This window comes from Salmo salar, chromosome ssa05 (genome assembly GCF_905237065.1).
Source record: "Salmo salar chromosome ssa05, Ssal_v3.1, whole genome shotgun sequence".
In the NCBI taxonomy this organism is placed as follows: domain Eukaryota; kingdom Metazoa; phylum Chordata; class Actinopteri; order Salmoniformes; family Salmonidae; genus Salmo; species Salmo salar.
Genome location: NC_059446.1, coordinates 22,729,145 through 22,748,150, shown reverse-complemented (window position 1 = coordinate 22,748,150; position 19,006 = coordinate 22,729,145). Strand labels below are relative to the sequence as shown.

The 19,006-nt window shown below is 42.9% G+C and overlaps 1 protein-coding gene across 5 annotated transcripts in view; it reads right to left on the bottom strand.

The window, feature by feature from the left end:
* Positions 1-19,006, bottom strand: part of LOC106604462 (ecto-NOX disulfide-thiol exchanger 2) — a 325,983-nt gene that overhangs the window by 215,373 nt on the left and 91,604 nt on the right. Inside the window, exon 4 of one of the 5 annotated variants that reach the window (XM_014199101.2) lies at positions 12,866-12,919. The exons of the other annotated variants lie outside the window; for them this stretch is intronic. The gene's annotated coding sequence lies outside the window, so the exon portion shown is untranslated. The remainder of the gene's footprint in view (positions 1-12,865; positions 12,920-19,006) is intronic. 5 annotated transcript variants of the gene reach the window in all.

The window sequence follows — 19,006 nt, the reverse complement described above, 5'->3', positions numbered from 1 at the left end:
ACCTTCTAAAGCAAATGGAAAACTACCGGGCACTAGAGTTCTGTGGTTCACTCTCGTCTGAACATTCACAGAGCAGTGAGGTAAACAGAACCTTTGATGTAAATGTGTTCTAAGTCTTGTTTGCTAACAGTTCATGGAGACAACTGATTTCCCAAAGGAAAATAAAGAGAGTGAGATGTCCTTCATTCAATGCCACAACGCCCCTGTAGACTGAACACATCCTGAGAGCGTCTCTGCTATTCTATTAATAACACATTCTGGTTCATGATGCAGCCATTTTTCCGGGTGCCATTTTGTTTTTCATTACTTTCCCTTTTTTTCCTGAGAGCTTTCTCCTCCCTTCTAAACCAGGGGCCATAGAGATCTAGGCTCTCCATCTCTATTACTGTACAATGATGGCTGCTTTCCAGACAGGCAATCTCCGTGGACAACTCAGTACCCTGGACCTAACCACTGAACCACAACCTCAGCTTCCTCCTTGCTCTATGTTCAACATGTCAATGTGATGAGACAAGTACAGGTCAAGAGGATTAAAAGGTACAATGCAGCCATTTCTAACTCGATATTAAATCACTTCTCAGTAAGAATTAAGTACCTTACTGTGATTAATTTAAACTGGTCAAAAAGAAACAAAAATAGCTTCTTAGCAAAGAGCACTTTCTTAAGCAATTTTGCTAGGACTGTCTGAGGAGTGGTCTAAGTGGGGAGGGGAAAACTGAAAACTAGCTGTTAATGGCAAAGAAGTTTGGAAGCCACTTTCTTTTTGGTCTATTGACTATTCTACCGCTTGCTGATGTCACCATGGAAGGCCAAAACTCCATCCAACCAAATCAGGCTGAAATTCCAGGGAATCTTCATTTTTATAATTTCACTGTATTATTCAAACTGTAGTGTGGAAATACACTGCTCAAAAAAATAAAGGGAACACTAAAACAACACATCCTAGATCTGAATGAAATAATCTTATTAAATACTTTTTTCTTTACATAGTTGAATGTGCTGACAACAAAATCACACAAAAATAAATCTATGGAAATCCAATTTATTAACCCATGGAGGTCTGGATTTGGAGTCACACTCAAAATTAAAGTGGAAAACCACACTACAGGCTGATCCAACTTTGATGTAATGTCCTTAAAACAAGTCAAAATGAGGCTCAGTAGTGTGTGTCGCCTCCACGTGCCTGTATGACCTCCCTACAACGCCTGGGCATGCTCCTGATGAGGTGGCGGATGGTCTCATGAGGGATCTCCTCCCAGACCTGGATTAAAGCATCCGCCAACTCCTGGACAGTCTGTGGTGCAATGTGGAGTTGGTGGATGGAGCGAGACATGATGTCCCAGATGTGCTCAATTGGATTCAGGTCTGGGGAACGGGCGGGCCAGTCCATAGCATCAATGCCTTCCTCTTGCAGGAACTGCTGACACACTCCAGCCACATGAGGTCTAGCATTGTCTTGCATTAGGAGGAACCCAGGGCCAACCGCACCAGCATATGGTCTCACAAGGGGTCTGAGGATCTCATCTCGGTACCTAATGGCAGTCAGGCTACCTCTGGCGAGCACATGGAGGGCTGTGCGGCCCCCCAAAGAAATGCCACCCCACACCATGACTGACCCACCGCCAAACCGGTCATGCTGGAGTTTTGTTGCAGGCAGCAGAACGTTCTCCACGGCGTCTCCAGACTGTCACGTCTGTCACATGTGCTCAGTGTGAACCTGCTTTCATCTGTGAAGAGCACAGGGCGTCAGTGGCGAATTTGCCAATCTTGGTGTTCTCTGGCAAATGCCAAACGTCCTGCACGGTGTTGGGCTGTAAGCACAACCCCCACCTGTGGACGTCAGGCCCTCATACCACCCTCATGGAGTCTGTTTCTGACCGTTTGAGCAGACACATGCACATTTGTGGCCTGCTGGAGGTCATTTTGCAGGGCTCTGGCAGTGCTCCTCCTGCTCCTCCTTGCACAAAGGCGGAGGTAGCGGTCCTGCTGCTGGGTTGTTGCCCTCCTACGGCCTCCTCCACGTCTCCTGATGTACTGGCCTGTCTCCTGGTAGCGCCTCCATGCTCTGGACACTACACTGACAGACACAGCAAACCTTCTTGCCACAGCTCGCATTGATGTGCCATCCTGGATGAGCTGCACTACCTGAGCCACTTGTGTGGGTTGTAGACTCCGTCTCATGCTACCACTAGAGTGAAAGCACCGCCAGCATTCAAAAGTGACCAAAACATCAGCCAGGAAGCATAAGAACTGAGAAGTGGTCTGTGGTCACCACCTGCAGAACCACTCCTTTATTGAGGGTGTCTTGCTAATTGCCTATAATTTCCACCTGTTGTCTATTCCATTTGCACAACAGCATGTGAAATGTATTGTCAATCAATGTTGCTTCCTAAGTGGACAGTTTGATTTCACAGAAGTGTGATTGACTTGGAGTTACATTGTGTTGTTTAAGTGTTCCCTTTATTTTTTGGAGCAGTATATATATATAAAACACACAGGAATCTATTTGACTGCCTTTAAATCTGTGCTATGCTCCACAATATATCACTACTAAATGAGCATGCATAATTATGGCAATTGGTCATTCGTCAAACAGATAATACTCATGCAAAATGCAACCTTTACGTGAAAATGTGAATTGGTTGCAAATTAATCATCCAATGAGACATTGGTAAAGAATAGGTGATTTTTCCCCCCATGATCTATACTTAGCCAGCAGATATACGCAGGTGCTTTCTCAGAAAGCGTGGCAGAAACACAAGCACACTCAGAGATGTAGAGTCTTGCACCCCTCTGGTGATCCATCATGACATGTGCTGTGCTACTTCAAATTGTTTTTCCTGGCAGTGTTGGGAAGGGGAAAAGTGCATGAGCAAGAACAAAAACTTGGGTTCACTTTATCTCTGGAGAGACCACTGAAAAAGAAGCCAGTGCAGAATAATAACATTCCAAAACATGCATCCTGTTTGCAACAAGGCACTAAAAGTAATACTGCAAAAAATGTGGCAAATCAATTCACTTCTTGTCCTGAATACAATGTGTTGTGTTTGGGGCAAATCCAATACAACACATTACAGAGTACCACTCTCCATATTTTCAAACATAGTGGTGGCTGCATGATGTTATGGGTATGCTTCTCATCGTTAAGGACTGGGGAGTTTTTCCAAGATAAAAAAGAAACGGAATAGAGCTAAGCGCAGGCAAAATCCTAGAGGAAAACCTGGTTCAGTCTGCTTTCCACCAGACACAAAGATTAATTCACCTTTCAGCAGGACAATAATCTACAACACAAGGCCAAATCTGCACTGGAGTTGCTTACCAAGAAGACAGTGAATGTTCCTGAGTGCTGAGTTACAGTTTCTGAAGGCACTGTACTTTTGAGGAGAAAGGGAAACTCCCTTAGAATTGTATTAACGCCCATTGTGTACATTGCCCATGAATCGTCAATGGACCGTGTGGGGCATTCTGGGCGATTCTGATACAAAGAGAGCTCTCCTTTAAGGAGTGAATGGGAGTCAATTGGGTGCTAGATCAAAAACCCAACATAAGCATGAATTTTGTCAACAAGAAGTACAATACTACAAAATGTTTCAGAGATGAGATACTTTGAGGAAAATAGGCAGGTTTCTCAACTCGCACCCAGACTTTCAGAAGGGTTGCGTGTCGATTAGCTTAGAAACCATGTGATGCAGTATGACAATGTGAAGTGATTGGTCGATAGTCTGCTGTGTGGGGCATTATACATTTCTACATTCATTGCCCAATGGGATTCCAAACTCCTCCTTTCTATAATATATCAGAGTAGACACTGCAAGCCCCTCCGCCTGCTAGAGTGGCACCTCTCTCTCCCTCGCGCTTTATCAGCTCTAGTTAATAAAAAAGGTAGCTTACAAAGTTAATTTTCTGCGGCTTCCCTCACTCGGATTGGACTAGGTCTGGATCAAACCAGGTTTATCTGTATATTAAATAAATGTATGCATATAGGGTCCGGGTGGGAAAACCACAGGTCCATTTCGGAACACATACTTTTGGACACGCGAAGACCTCTACCTAAGAGGCCAAACATAATCCCTTTCACAACAGAAAAGGTCACAGAAGCTGGACTTGGGCTAAAAATCGGGTGTTTAAGTTTTGTGTCTTTTGCCAAATAAACAAAAATTAACTACTGTTGGCATTTCATTTTCCTGCTGTACCGTAACCGAACCGCGACCCCAAAACCGCAATAAGTACCGAACCATGGGATTGGTGAACCATTACAATCCGAATAGAGATGCAGAGATGTTCCATTAGAACAGAGAATATGATCCTCCCTGGTGAAAAGTTCATCTTCCTCCATCCTCCTCTCCTCAGTGAGACCATCAGTAAGGTTTTACACTGCAGCTATACAGCCTCAATTCTGCCTTATTCAATAGCAATACGTCTCTATCCCACTAACCCTACTGCAGAGACCTGAGCCCAAATCTGAGGCTCAAAGTGCTTGAGTACAGAGGCCTCCCTCAATCAGGTGGTTTGTGCTCCACAGAGCCCCAGAGTTGATCCTGAGACGTTCCCTTCCCAGACAGACATGCCGCTCCCTCCACTGCTTTAGACCAGATGAGTGGCTGGCTGACTGCTGCTGCTCTCAGGGATCTGACTGCCACACACTCCTACACACCCTTCAACTGAACCAATTCCAGTTACACAAAAACCCAGTTATCTCTGGAATAGCCTGGCACACACGGCTGAACAATCAGGCCGACCCAGATGGGTTTTCTACACGACACAGATATCGGAACAAAGGAAGTAAAACAACAACTATTACACCAGCAACCAACAGATTAAGCAAGACTGGTGAGGCATTGATAGAATCTTAATTACGTTATTACAACAAAATCTACAACATCGGCTCAACAGATGGGGAAGGGTTCAACGGGTGATATCACCACAACAATATATGGTCTGGCATCCCTCGAGAAACAAGAACTTGAAAAACAAATGAAGTGTCCAGTAAAAATGTATTACTGAAACCAACACACATTTTTCCCATTGGGTGCTTTGAAACTTTGCTATGATGCTTGGAAATTGGTATTTTGATGACGGTTTCTGGAAGGCCATATAAGTTCACTGTGATATGTTGAGTGTAGGCTACTGAGCAGTAGGTGGGTAGTCCAAGGATTGTGATGCTATCTCCACACTAGTTGGATGACGCTCAATCCATTAAATCAGAAAACAAACATTACTTTAACAGCACCTGCTGAAATTGAATTTTACTTATTGTTTCCATATTTACATCTCATTTCCACAGGGAGTTGAAACTGGAAGAGAAGATATGTAACTACTCACAAACATCACCTCTGACAGGAGAAACAACACAGCATAAAAATAGTCCTCAGATCGCTTACCCAGCAGGGCACAAAACAGTGAGAGTCTCCTTATCAGGGACAGAGCAAGGTTTGTTGCATTAGCAATGACCAGTTACACCATTCCTCAGCCCTGGATACCACATCTTTCAATTAGCCAATCCACAGAGCTGGAGAAGTGGAAAATCTGCATACCTGTCCACCGTGAGGAGAGCAGTATGAAAACAAGAAACTCAGTTATAGCAAAACAGTGGAAAGGCAGCCTTATTATTATTATTATATATTATTTGGTTTCTAATATAGGAGGCCGGGTGCATTCAAATGAGCTTTGGATCAGGGAAGTATTGGAAATATGGTAAATCCCTATGCTTAGACTTCCTAATCAGTAATATAAACAAATTCAGACAGAGTACTATCTCACTTGACTATCCGTAACTAACGTAATCAATTTGATGTAATAACGGTTGAATTGTATGTCAAATAAAAATTCAGACAACAATAAAATGCATTACATTGCAATTAAATAATGAACTTGACCAGTTTCCTAAGACCGAACACCATCTCTCAAAGTCTTAAGAGCAGAGAGAGATTCACCAGGCTAAAACACTAAAGTCTTGACCTTGGGGGGAATGCCAGTTTAAAAGCTTCTCTAGGTAGGGGTTCACTCTGTGTCCATTATCAGGCTGAGATGGAAGTTAGGGGAAATAGAATAAAGATGTTGATGGAAAGAGGAGGAATTGCTTCTGACAATCAATTATTATAACAATGGTCACTGATTTGATGGAACGCTGATTACTGAGTATAGTTTGGGTTTTTTTCTAGAGTGGAAACCCACCTCTGTCTCAGATGCATCTGGTAGAGACTCCTAAAGGACCAACTAGAGTAGATGGAACACCTTAGAGTTCATAATGAACTACTTGCAGTGGGGCAAGACCATTAATCCTACCACTCCCTCTATAACATGGCGGCAAAAACTAGCAAATAGCCAGAGCCACAAATCTGACAGGGAATGAGGCTTGTATCTATAGCAACTCAGTATCTGGGATTTCAGTAACCCTGAAAGAGCCCATCTCTTTTTGGGGCCTCTCGGCCCTCCTGAAGGAACCATAACAAGGTTAGCAGATCTGTGCTTTACACCCCTTTAGCAGTGAACACCCCTGAAACCCCTGTTCCCACACACTGCTAGAGGTATCCACAGAGAAAATGCTTTCTTTATCTCTGACTCAGATTTCATTATGCTGATTCTCTTTCCCCAAAGCCATGGCTCCACTTTCTGCTGAATCGTTAGCAAAACTGAACCTCAGTCTCCACATTAAAAAAGGACAATTTTCCAAAGCTACCAAATGTCCTCATTTTACAAGGTTTCTCTCTGCATTCAGTATTCCCCTCATTTATTCCACAGCACCATTATCCTGGGGCCACAGTGAACTCAAATCACAAAGATCCTTCTGAAACATTGCTCCTCAAATGTATATTTCTCCCTCCATTTCTCTCCTTCTCCCTCCATTATGAGGAATCTACAGATGCCCTCTCCAATGATCAGTGGTGAGCTGTACAGTGTGAAGGTAAATGTCTGTCAGAGTGCACGGTAGACCTTTTCTTCCTCACGGTCACCCCTGTTGAAAGCGAGCAATCAGTCCTGATTCACTCAGATGCTCACTAGACGTTTGTGCCCCTGGCCATGGAAAGAAAAGTGGGAGCAAGTATGCAATATTCCAGAGCCATTTTGTCCCCATAGCTGAATTGAAAGTATGGCACAGAGAAACAAAATATTGCTTATGTCAGGTGAAGTCAATGACTTAGGGGAGAAAGCTAAACTCATCCTTAATGCACAGCATCATTCCCCTACAGAAAATGCATAGGCTGTGTTGTGTTTATAACCATTTCCCTTTTCAGCATTCATACTGTATGCTTACCACTCTGGTCTCTGAATTGGTGGACCCAGGGAACTCAGCAATTACCAACACTTATCCAACATTGGATGAGAGATGGAGTAAATTCTCCATGGTCAGAAACAGCAGAGGCTAAAAAGTCTAAAGAAGCAGAGTGAGAGCGCAAGAGTGAAGCAGGTTAATTAGAAGGCTTAATTTGCTTCTCCTGTAATTATTACTGAGGAAAACGTTCCATTTACCAGCAGCTATTTATATATCATGAGTAAATAATTGAATAAATGACAAGAACATCTGAAAGAAACCAGTGTGCAAAACCAGTGCAAAGTGCACACGCTCACCATAATATTTGAATGACTTTTGCGCACAAAGGCATATTTTCAAAAACAGATATGCGATGAAGACAGTAGCCTATTTTCAGTTCGCTACTGGTGACGTATTATTTTGAAGACAGATTTAAAAAGCAACCATGGTCATTAACTAAATGAAACAAGAAAACAGTCTTCGGAAAAACAATAACGGAACTGACCAGTGTTCTATTTCAGAACAGTTACAAAGATCATTTGGGAGGACGCTTGTCAACTTTATTCAAAATGCATTGTAAAAATGAAATCAATAGACATTCTACAAGAAGGGTTACACAATTTAATCTAGCAAGGCCTATATCAATTTGTGAATAAAAATGTTAACGAGGAGTAGTCTTTGTCTCATCAACCCGACTAGGCTCATGAACAGCAGGTAGAATAACAAAGTGACGCAAAGACCTCTACTTGGTCACTGTCGTTATGATGTTCGCATGTTGCTTCCGTCAGTAATATACTTCATGGACCTGCAGTAATCAAATACCTAGTCCTCCTCGAAATTCGTCTACAACAACGTGCATTCATTCATTCTACGATTGAGATAACAGCCATACAGAAGTCGGCAAAACTCCCCAGACATGACAGAGCGAGAGGAGCAGACAAGAGCTGGTATAATGTAATACTGTAACAACATGAACACACGTTAGACCTTACCTCTATACTGCAAGAGAAACATTGTTTACAGTCCGTACAGCAGATGGTGAGCCCTCGTCGCCTACTGCAACGCGAATCGTCAAGAATATAAATCCGTTGGATTGAGAGAAAGGGAGTTTGTTCTCCAATCCGTTTCGCTCTGCAGACTGGGCTGTAGCGCGAGAATGAGGGAGGATCTTGCAGCTCGCAGAGCCTTAAACTCATATAAACCACATTCCCGAATACATGTAACCTACGTTTACAAGTGAACAAAGTATAGCCTGCCAGATGCTACCCGCAAGGGTGTATTACTGAGAGTGCGCTAAGGGCACCAGTGATATGCTCATGAATATGTCAGTCCCGTTTTCCCACAGCTAACAAAATAATGTAGCCTACAGTTTGTTGGTGTCCGCAAAGGCGGACCAGTTAGAGAGACTCTGCAGGGCCATTGACAAATCATCATGGGTTCTGATATCGATAGGTTTTTTTGTTAGACCAGGAGTATTACATTGTAGAAATCTAAAAGTAGCATTTTTATTATGGAAAAACATGTTCAATTACAATAGTAATCAACCTTGAGTTGCTATAGAAGACTGAGCGAGTGTGTGTAGGGTAGGTTATTTTCTAAATGTAATCAGTTAGTTACCTGTTCAAAATGGTAAATAAGTAACATTTTTGGAGTACAAACTCATTAAGGTAATCTGAGAGGCATTAGAAGACAAACATGAATATTACCAATTTAACGAAATCTATTACAGGATAAATCAATGTTAGAGTTTACATAGCTGGCCATAAATGGATGTTGCATTTTACTGTATGGTTTGGTTATGTAGGCTTCTTCTAATCCATTGCTTTCTACTAGACATGATTAGGCTATGTCTTTACATTAAAAACCAACATCTCAGATTTCCAGTCATCCCAATTCATTTAATACACCTTGATCTTCAAGAATAGAACATGGAAATATAGATTAGCCAAATGAATTTACCAGAGTATAACCCAAAAGCTAAGGATTTACTAGCCTACTCTGTCGTTTATGATTTTGCTGTCATGAAGGACTGATTGGGGTCATGACTTCGAGTTTAAAAATGCTTCTCTCATGGAACGGCATGCTTCAAACACTATCGAAAAGTTCTATTTGCATTTGAAAAATGTATACCATATGCTGCATTTGCTATAGGCTTATTTTCTACGTTTTGTTGGCGACACTTGGATATGTCAATCATTTGCAGCAGTTTAAGTGTGTGTGTGTGTGTGTGTGTAGCTTGAGCATGTGTCCATTAGGCCTGTGGGCATTTTTCTGAATCAGCACAAATTAGATTGAGCAATAAAAGCCCCACTTCAACTCAGCCATTGGGTTAAAATACACATATGCATTTGTGAACAGCCATCCACAACCAAAACATTATATAACAGGCACAAATAGCAGCAGTTTGATTCACATCAACGCCATGTAGATATCTATAATAAGTGATATCCGTATCGCCCCGTCCACAGGCTACACCACTGCTTTCGTCCTCACCTCCAAGCGTTTGTTCAAGTTGGATAATCTTTGGATGCCGACAGCAGTCGCACCATTAGAAGACATAGCTTGGGTTGTAGCCTAGAAAATGCTTATTCCTGCTCTTTTCCATTTGGTGTGTAATAGTGGTCTCTGACCTGGTCAGACTTGCTCAGGCGGAATAAACGTTAAACTTTGCTGATTTGAATGTCATTGAGAAAAGAGAAAGGCGTCAAATATTTTTTCCCTCAAACATCCTTTCTGAACTATGGAATATGTAATCTGATGACAATATTTTTTCTGGTAACGTAACAGATTCGTTTTTTGTTCAGTAACATGTAATCCATTATTCACACCCTGTGTGTGTTGTGATGGATGGGTTGGTGCTGCTTACATAGAAATACCACTGATTAGCCCATTCATTTATTATAATCTCTGTCAGTACAAGTCATTTTCAGCCTCATCTTCAGCCTTGGGAAGTGCAGTCATACGAAGACAGTACCTTGGAGTGCCAGCTGGGGGCACCACTGTTAGCATACAAAGTTAGGTCATGTGTCATTAACGGTGATGTTCATATGGACTGTGAGCTTCTCCCACCATGCAGTGCAGAAACTCAAGGCCTGATAAATAATGCACCATTATACTGCAGACAACCAAGCAGACTGTGAGCAGTCTAGTGTGATGATTTAATCTCAGTCCTGTGAACCTCTTCACCATGGAGACAGCACTCATATCAAATGAGCCTCAAAGTGTCCCTTTTCTCCGAATGAAACATGTAGTAGGTTGAAGGAAAGGAGCAAACATTCCAAGTCCATTTCTATCTGGGTTGTCGTTTCAAAAAGAAGTCAGAAATCCATACTACATGAACATACACCCCCCCCCCCCCCGAGGAGTAAAACCATATAAACACATTAGTAATGGAAGATGAGCGTAGAGGGGAGTGGTCTTATCAGAGTTCCACATGGGTCCACTGAAATCAGCGGAAAGATAACGACAATCGTAAAGAGATAGAGTATCATTGAACGTTAATTTGGTCACCTCGGAGAGCCTAGCTTAGTGAAACTAGTCAAACTGGTTCACTAATACCTACATTTGTCTTAATACAGTAAATATCAAAACAACCTAAATAAAATTGGACTGTAGAGGTTAGACTTTATTTGCACGGACTCTTGCTCCGGCTCTATGCACACTCACTGGACTCTACCTACACATACTTCACTGATACTCCAACACACACGATACTGCTACGCTGTTTATCATCTATCCTAATTACCTAGTCACTTTACCCCTACCTACAAGTACCTCTACTTCATACCCCTGCACATTGACTCAGTACCGGTACTCCTTGTATATAGTCGCGTTATTGTATTGTGCTACTATTTCCTTTTTTTAAATTATTATGATTATTATTATTTTTTTTTTTAACTCTGCATTGTTAGAAAAGGGCTTGTAAGCATTTCATGGTAAAGTCTACACCCGTTGTATTCAGCGCATGTGACATAAGACTTGATTTGACAAGAATTGGGGTGTCAATCATGGCCTAAAGCCACATCGAAACTGTGTAGAAATTATAAATGGACCAAGATTTATATAATTGCTTTACTGTGTCCATCTCTCAAAGACAGAAACAAAAGTTAGAGTCAGGTAGTATTAAAAGTTGCAAAAAGTGTACAGGGGAGTTTTTTTCTCCCTCTCCAGATTTTGATGTCGAAGCAATACTCTATAACCAATTCAATAACCAATTTCACTGCAGCTCTCCGGACCTCAGTGATCACCAAATGTGGCCCCGAGCACAACTTGTTTGACACCCCTCGTCTACAAAGTTTGAGATGAAAAATAAGTGTCTGAGAAATGTTTGATGGGTCAAACAATATTATCTTCAACAGCCTGTCTGCACTTCCAAAAACAAATTTCAAAGCCCACAGCCCATACACAAGAACTGTCAAACGGATTCCAAAGTGGAAACGAACGAGGCAAAGACTGTGTACATGAGCATGGAAACATTCCCAGCATTGATTTTTAAACAACCTTAACCAATTAGAGAAATAAATGAGGCGTCTGTTGTTAGCGGAGCAGTAATGTTGCCTGCTCAATCTGCAGAGTCATTTCCTGCATATAGAAATTGTATGGTTACAGTCAGTAGTAGCCCTTTCAGTATGGTTGTATGTCACAGCAACAAAAAGTAATTAGAGCCAAAACTCAATGTATAAACAAATTCTAAAGATGAAATGTTAAGAGTCAAATTGGTGAATGGCAAGTGACTCATCATCCATATTAAAGGGTGTAAATATGACTATAATAAGTTGTATTATGCCTTCAGAATCATAAGGAGAATGTACTGGAAGGAACAAAGGAAGATGTGGTATTGAGTTCAGTTGACAGTTTTAAAGGACAGCCAAATCTGTTGAGCCCCTTGACCCAAAGCTATTTTAAAATCTGACATTAACTAGCTTTGTCTGATGGTCCAGGATCATGGATCCTTAAATAGAAGCCCACTACTTGGACTCAATCAGCAGGAGTGTTACTGAAACTGTTTTATGACAGGTCACAGTATGGTAAGATCTAAAAAGTAGCTGCATTGGATGGAGCTGCTGAAACACTCATTCAGACAGCCCCTTTTTCTGTGTCCTCGTTTTTAGCCACAACAGACTGGTCATAAATAAACTAAATGCTTCCCAGACAGAACTAAATTAATTCTGTCACCAAATAGAAAATGAAAGAGTTGGCGCTCTTATTCAGTTTCTTTCTCCCTAGGCCTAAGGGACAGTATTTCTGCTTATCCGTTTTTCAAACCGTGATGTTCTTTCAAAGGCTTTCTTGGTTCAAGTGCATTTAAATCAAATACTAAATTTGCCTTTTTGCTACAACAGATTAAATACAAATCTTCATTGGTTTTTATGGTTAGCATTGTACATTAGTGATCATCTTAAGCCAAATGAACTGGGTGGCTTGAAAGAGGGGTATGATAAATCAAAGTCACTTTGCTGGAACATTACCAATCCCCCAAAAAATGTGGGGGAAAAAGACACTGCCATGACAAAAAAAAAAAAGATTTTGTGAGCCAACTCTTCAACCACTGGGTCATAAATCTAATTAGAAATCACAGAGCGCAACGAGATATCAGCCAGTCCATATCCGTACCTCATCGTTGAGCTGGAAAATCAGCCAGAGTTGATCACCTCGTCTAAGAGACACCTGTTGAACAATAAGTAACTTGTTTAGTTAAGATGGAGATATTTTGTCTCATTATTGAAGATGTTCAGAGCATAAGACGAACTCAAATCAAATCAAACTTTATTAGTCACATGCGCCTCTGACAGTGCAGTTTCAAAAAAATCTGGATAAGAATAAGAGTTAAAAGTAACAAGTAATTAAAGAGGAGCAGTAAAAATAAAAACAATTACACACACACACACACACACACACACACACACACACACACACACACACACACACACACACACACACACACACGAGGGTGCCGGTACAGAGTCAATGTGCGGGGGCACCGGTTAGTTGAAGTAGTATGTACATGTAGGTTGAGTTAATTAAAGTGACTATACATAGATTACAACAGAGAGTGGTGTGGAGAGGGGAGGGGGGCAATGTGAATAGTCTGGGTAGGCATTTGACAAGATGTTCAGGACTCTTATGGCTTGGGGGTAGAAGCTGTTTAGAAGCCTCTTGGTCCTAGACTTGGCGCTCTGGTACCACTTGCCGTGTGGGAGCAGTGAGAACAGTCTATGACTAGGGTGGCTGGAGTCTTGCACAATTTTTAGGGCCTTCCTCTGACACAGCCTGGTATAGAGGTCCTGGATGGCAGGAAGCTTGGCCCCAGTGACGTACTGGGCCGTTCGCACAACCCTCTGTAGTGCCTTGCGGTTGGAGGCCGAGCAGTTGCCATACCAGGCAGTGATGCAACCAGTCAAAATGCTCTCGATGGTGCAGCTGGAGAACCTTTTGAGGATCTGAGGACCCATGACAAATCTTTTCAGTCTCCTGAGGGGGAATAGGTTTTGTCATGCCCGCTTCACTACTGTCATGGTGTGCTTGGACCATGTTAGTTTGTTGGTGATGTGGACACCAAGGAACATGAAGCTCTCAACCTGCTCCACTGCAGCCCAGTCGATGAGAATGGGGGCGTGCTCGGTCCTTTTTTTCCCGGTAGTCCACAATCATCTCCTTTGTCTTGACCATGTTGAGGGAGAGGTTGTTATCCTGGCACCACCTGGCCAGGTCTCTGACCTCCTCCCTACAGGCTCTCATTGTTGTCGGTGATCAGGCCTACCACTGTATGGTCATCTGCAAACTTAATGATGATGTTGGAGTCGTGCCTGGCCGTGCAGTCATGAGTGAACAGGAACAGGGAGTACAGGAGAGGGCTGAGCACGCACCCCTGAGGGGTCCCTGTGTTGAGGATCAGCGTGGCGGATGTGTTGCCACCTACCCTTACCACCTGGGGACAGCCCGTCAGGAAGTCCAGGATCCAGTTGCAGAGGGGGGTGTTTAGTCCCAGGGACCTTAGCTTATTGCTGAGCTTTGTGGGCACTATGGTGTTGAACACTGAGCTGTAGTCAATGAATAGCATTCTCACATAGGTGTTCCTTTTGTCCTGGTGGGAAAGGGCAGTGTGGAGTGCAGTAGAGACTGCATCATCTGTGGATCTGTAGGGCGGTATGCAAATTGGAGTGGGTCTAGGGTTTCCGTGTGATGGTGTTGATGTGAGCCATGACCAGCCTTTCAAAGCCCTTCATGGCTACAGACGTGAGTGCTACGTGTCAGTAGTCATTTAGGCAGGTTACCTTAGTGTTCTTTGGCACTGGCACTATGGTGGTATGACAGACCCGGACAGGGTGAGGTTGAAAATGTCAGTGAAGACACTTGCTAGTTGGTCAGCGCATTGTCGTAGTACACGTTCTGGTAATCCGTCTGGCCCTGCGGCCTTGTGAATGTTGACCTGTCTTACATCGGCTGCGGAGATCGTGATCACACAGTCTTCCGGTACAGCTGGTGCTCTCATGCATGTTTCAGTGTTATTTGCCTCGAAGCGAGCATAGAAGTAGTTTAGCACGTCCAGTATGCTCGTGTCACTGGACAGCTCTTGGCTGTGCTTCCCTTTGTTGTCTGTATTGGTTTGCAGGCCCTGCCACATCCAACAAGCGTCAGAGCTGGTGCAGTACAACTCCATCTTAGTCCTGTATTGACACATTGCCTGTTTGATGGGTCGTCGGAGGGCATAGCAGGATTTCTTATAAGCTTCCGGGTTAGAGTCCCGCTCCTTGAAAGCGGCAGCTCTAGCCTTTAGCTCAGTGCGGATGCTGCCTGTAATCCATGGTTTATGGTTGGGGTATGTATGTATGGTCACTGTGGGGATGACGTCATCGATGCACTTATTGATGAAGCCAATGACAGATGTGGTGTACTCCTCAATGCCATTGGAGGAATAACGGAACATATTCCAGTCTGTACTAGCAAAACAGTCCTGTAGTTTAGCATCTGCTTCAAATGAACACTTTTTTTATTGATCTAGTCACTGGTGCTTCCTCAAATTTTTGCTTGTAAGCAGGAATCAGGAGGATAGAATTATGGTCAGATTTGCCAAATGGAGGGCGAGGGAGAGATTTGTATGCATCTCTGTGTGTGGAGTATAGGTGGTCCAGAGTTCTTTTCCCTCTGGTTGCACATTTAACATGTTGATAGAAAGTAGGTAAAACGGATTTAAGTTTCCCTGCATTAAAGTCCTCGGCTACTAGGCGCACCGCCTGTGGGTGAGCGTTTTCTTATTTGCTTATGGCGGAATACAGCTCTTGCAATGCTATCACATTGCCAGCCTCCGACTGTGGTGGCATGTAAACAGCTACAAAGAATATAGATGAAAACTCTGTGGCTAGGTAATGTGGTCTGCAGCTGATCATGAGAAACTCTACCTCAGGCAAGCAGTAGCTGGAGACTTCCTTAGATATCGTGCACCAACTGTTTTTTTTACAAAAATACATAGACCGGCGCCCCTTGTCTTACCAGAAGCCGCTGTTCTATCCTGCCGGTACATCGTATAACCAGCCAGCTGTATGCTGATAGTGTCATCGTTCAGCCACGACTCCGTGGAGCATAAGACGTTACCATTTTTAATGTCCCGTTGGTAGTTCAATATTCCCAATAAGTCGTCCATTTCATTGTCGAACGATTGCATGTTTGCGAGCAGAATTGAGGGGAGTGGGGGTTTATTTGATCAACTCCTACTCCTTAGAAGGCAGCCCGCCCTCCGGCCTCTCTTTCTCCGCCTTCTCTTCAACTAACGTCTAAAAGGGTTGATACATTTTTAACCGCGTCTTATTCAAACATTTTCTCTATTTCCCTCTTGACTTTGACTTTTTTTTTTTATCTCTCAAAGAAAACGGTTCCTGGGGTATGGATTCAAAGATGTCTCCAATAGATACTGTGCAGCTCTAATGTGGTCCCTCTGTAAATGTTGAACCATCACACAGAGAGAAGCTGTAAATCACAGAAGGTTCGGTTTCTCCTCAGGCCTTTATATCCCCTCTCAGTAGATTGTAAATCGGATGCCTTGTGTTATACTGTAAAGTCTGCATTTAACGATTCCAAAATTGATGATGCCCCTTGCACACAGTGGAATCAGAAGAGTAGATAGTGTAGAATGCTATACTAATATGCCCTTTCCAATCAAACAGATGTGTCAGATCACTGCTCTGCAAAGCTTTCAGAGTGGATGATATTTGAAGGTTCTGCTCACCAGAAAGCCTGCCAGAGTTTAAAGGACTGCGCTGGTATTTGGTGTCCTCCATTTTGAGATCAATGAAACGTACCATTATAGCTCAGACCGGGAGGGGAAAATGTCAGATCTAACGATTCATAGTGTTTCATTAGCTCCACTGCCCTTTGTGGATGGAGAGACTGCCCATCGATCTGAACCAGAGCTAAGGATGGAGCCCTCCCTTCTTTCACTACTTCCTCTGTCCGTCTATTTCTTTCTCACTACCCATCCTTCCTTTGGACCCTGTATCACACTCTCCCTCCTCTCTTTTCCTCCTCTCTGTTTCCCACCCTCACCCTCTCGTTGAGTGCTGATTAGTAGATTATCACCTCATTAAGTCAGCGTCTCCACTGACCAGATTGTGTTATTCCTGATGGAATACTTGGTATATGCACTCTGGGAGGAGAGAGGGACCATGGAAAAGACACTGGGGCTGTGGAGTTTTGTGTTCCAGAACCTTCTGCTGAAATCACATTTTTCTGGGGTGAGAACGGGGGAGGTGGAAGCCTTGGCAACATTCTGTAAATTGGATTAAGTGAAAGATACAGAGGCAAGCTGATCTCCAGGAAGTCCCCACCAGCATGATGGTAGCAGGTTTCATAAAGAGTGCAGAATACCTCTTTACCTCAGTCTATAGCTAAACCCCAGTCAACAGCAGGGGCTCCCCACCATCAGTCCACACTGGTCATGGTGCTGAAATTCACCATCCAAACACACCATTGACCAAAAAACTGAAGAGAGAGGAAGTGGAATATAATTATTTGTGTTTGTGCAACACAGTACGCAGACTGGAGTGCAGCAAGTCCTCTATTACACAATCACAAGTGGTGCATCAGAACAAGTGGGTATTATAATGCATTTTGGCAGCAGAGAAGTGCAGCTAGCTGTGGTCCAGGAACCAAATGTGCCATCTGCCCAGATGAGCATCAGAAACTCTGGCCCCAAAACAACAACATTAATAGCGTCTGCTTGGTGAATCAGACTCAAGGTCAAGTGTTGAAAACTCTCAGCAGAACTGACAAACTGTTTCATAACCAGGGGCTCAGCCCTGAAGACCAGGGGCTGACAGGGGGACACGCATATCATTGTATTTGCGGCACTGAGAAAAACATAGCCTTTTCAAAAATAATTTCCTGCTATTCTACTTAATTTTACATGACAATAATATTTTTGAATACCATGCAAGTGACAAGATACTGGGATCAATAACACCAACGACCCAGGTCTTAAATGCAACCACTAGCATAGGCCAATGAAGAGTGTATACACAGATTGTAGGCCTACAACGAGGAAATTGTAGTCCACTAACTTTACAGTTGCACTCATTTAACTTCACTAGGGTAGGGGGCAGCATTCGGAATTTTGGATGAAAATTGTGCCCAAATTAAACTGCCTGCTACTCAGGCCCAGAAGCTAGGATATGCATATAACTGGTAGATTTGGATAGAAACTGTTAAAATAACAACAAAACTGTTAAAATAATGTCTGTGAGTATAACAGAACTGATATGGCAGGCGAAAACCCGAGGAAAATCCATCCAGGAAGTGCTATTATTTTGAAAGGCTGTTTTTTCCATTGAAAGCCTATCCACCATACAAAGACTTAGGACCCAGTTCACGATCTCTATGGCTTCTTCTACATGTGGCCAGTCTTTAGGCATTGTTTCAGGCTTTTACTCTGAAAAATGAGGGAGATACAGCACTTTCAACGAGTGGACAGTGGAAGTTTCCAGACATGAGTCCAGCGCGTGATCGGGAGCGCGCCTTTCTTGTTTCTCCTTTTCTATTGACTAAGCTTTTGTCAGGTTGAAATATTATAGATTATTTATGACAAAAACATTGTTTGACATGTTTCTACAAACTTTTATTGTACTTTTTTGACTTTTCGTCTGGATGTTGAGAGTGCGCTTTGTGCCTTTGGATTACTGAACTAAACGCACCAACAAAAAGGAGGTTTTTGGACATAAAGAGGGACATTATCGAACGAAACGAACATTTATTGTGTAACATGGAGTCCTGGGAGTGCCACCAGATGAAGATCAAAGGTTAGTGATCGCCATTTCTGATTTTGTGAGTCCTCTCCTTAGCTGTAAAATGTCTGTATGGTTTCTTGTGGCTAGGTGCTGTCCTAACATAATCGCATGGTGTGCTTTCGCCGTAAAGCCTTTTTGAAATCGGACACTGTGGTTGGATTAACAAGAAGTTTATCTTTAAAATGGTGTATAAGACTTGTATGTTTGAGGAATTTTAATTATGGGATTTCTGTTGTTTGAATTTGGCGCCCTGCATTTTCACTGGCTGTTGTCGAGGCGGGACGCTAGCGTCCCAATGATACCAGAGAGGTTAAGCAAGGTCCTGGTGACCTTGTTCTCATCTCAGACAGAGCATTCTAATTCCAGTCACAACTTGAGGAAACTATTAAGTCAATGCATATCCAGCCCACCACCACCACCTGCCCTGCACCTGACACTCACCAATTAAGAGGATGTAGTTTGTATTTATTAGGGATCC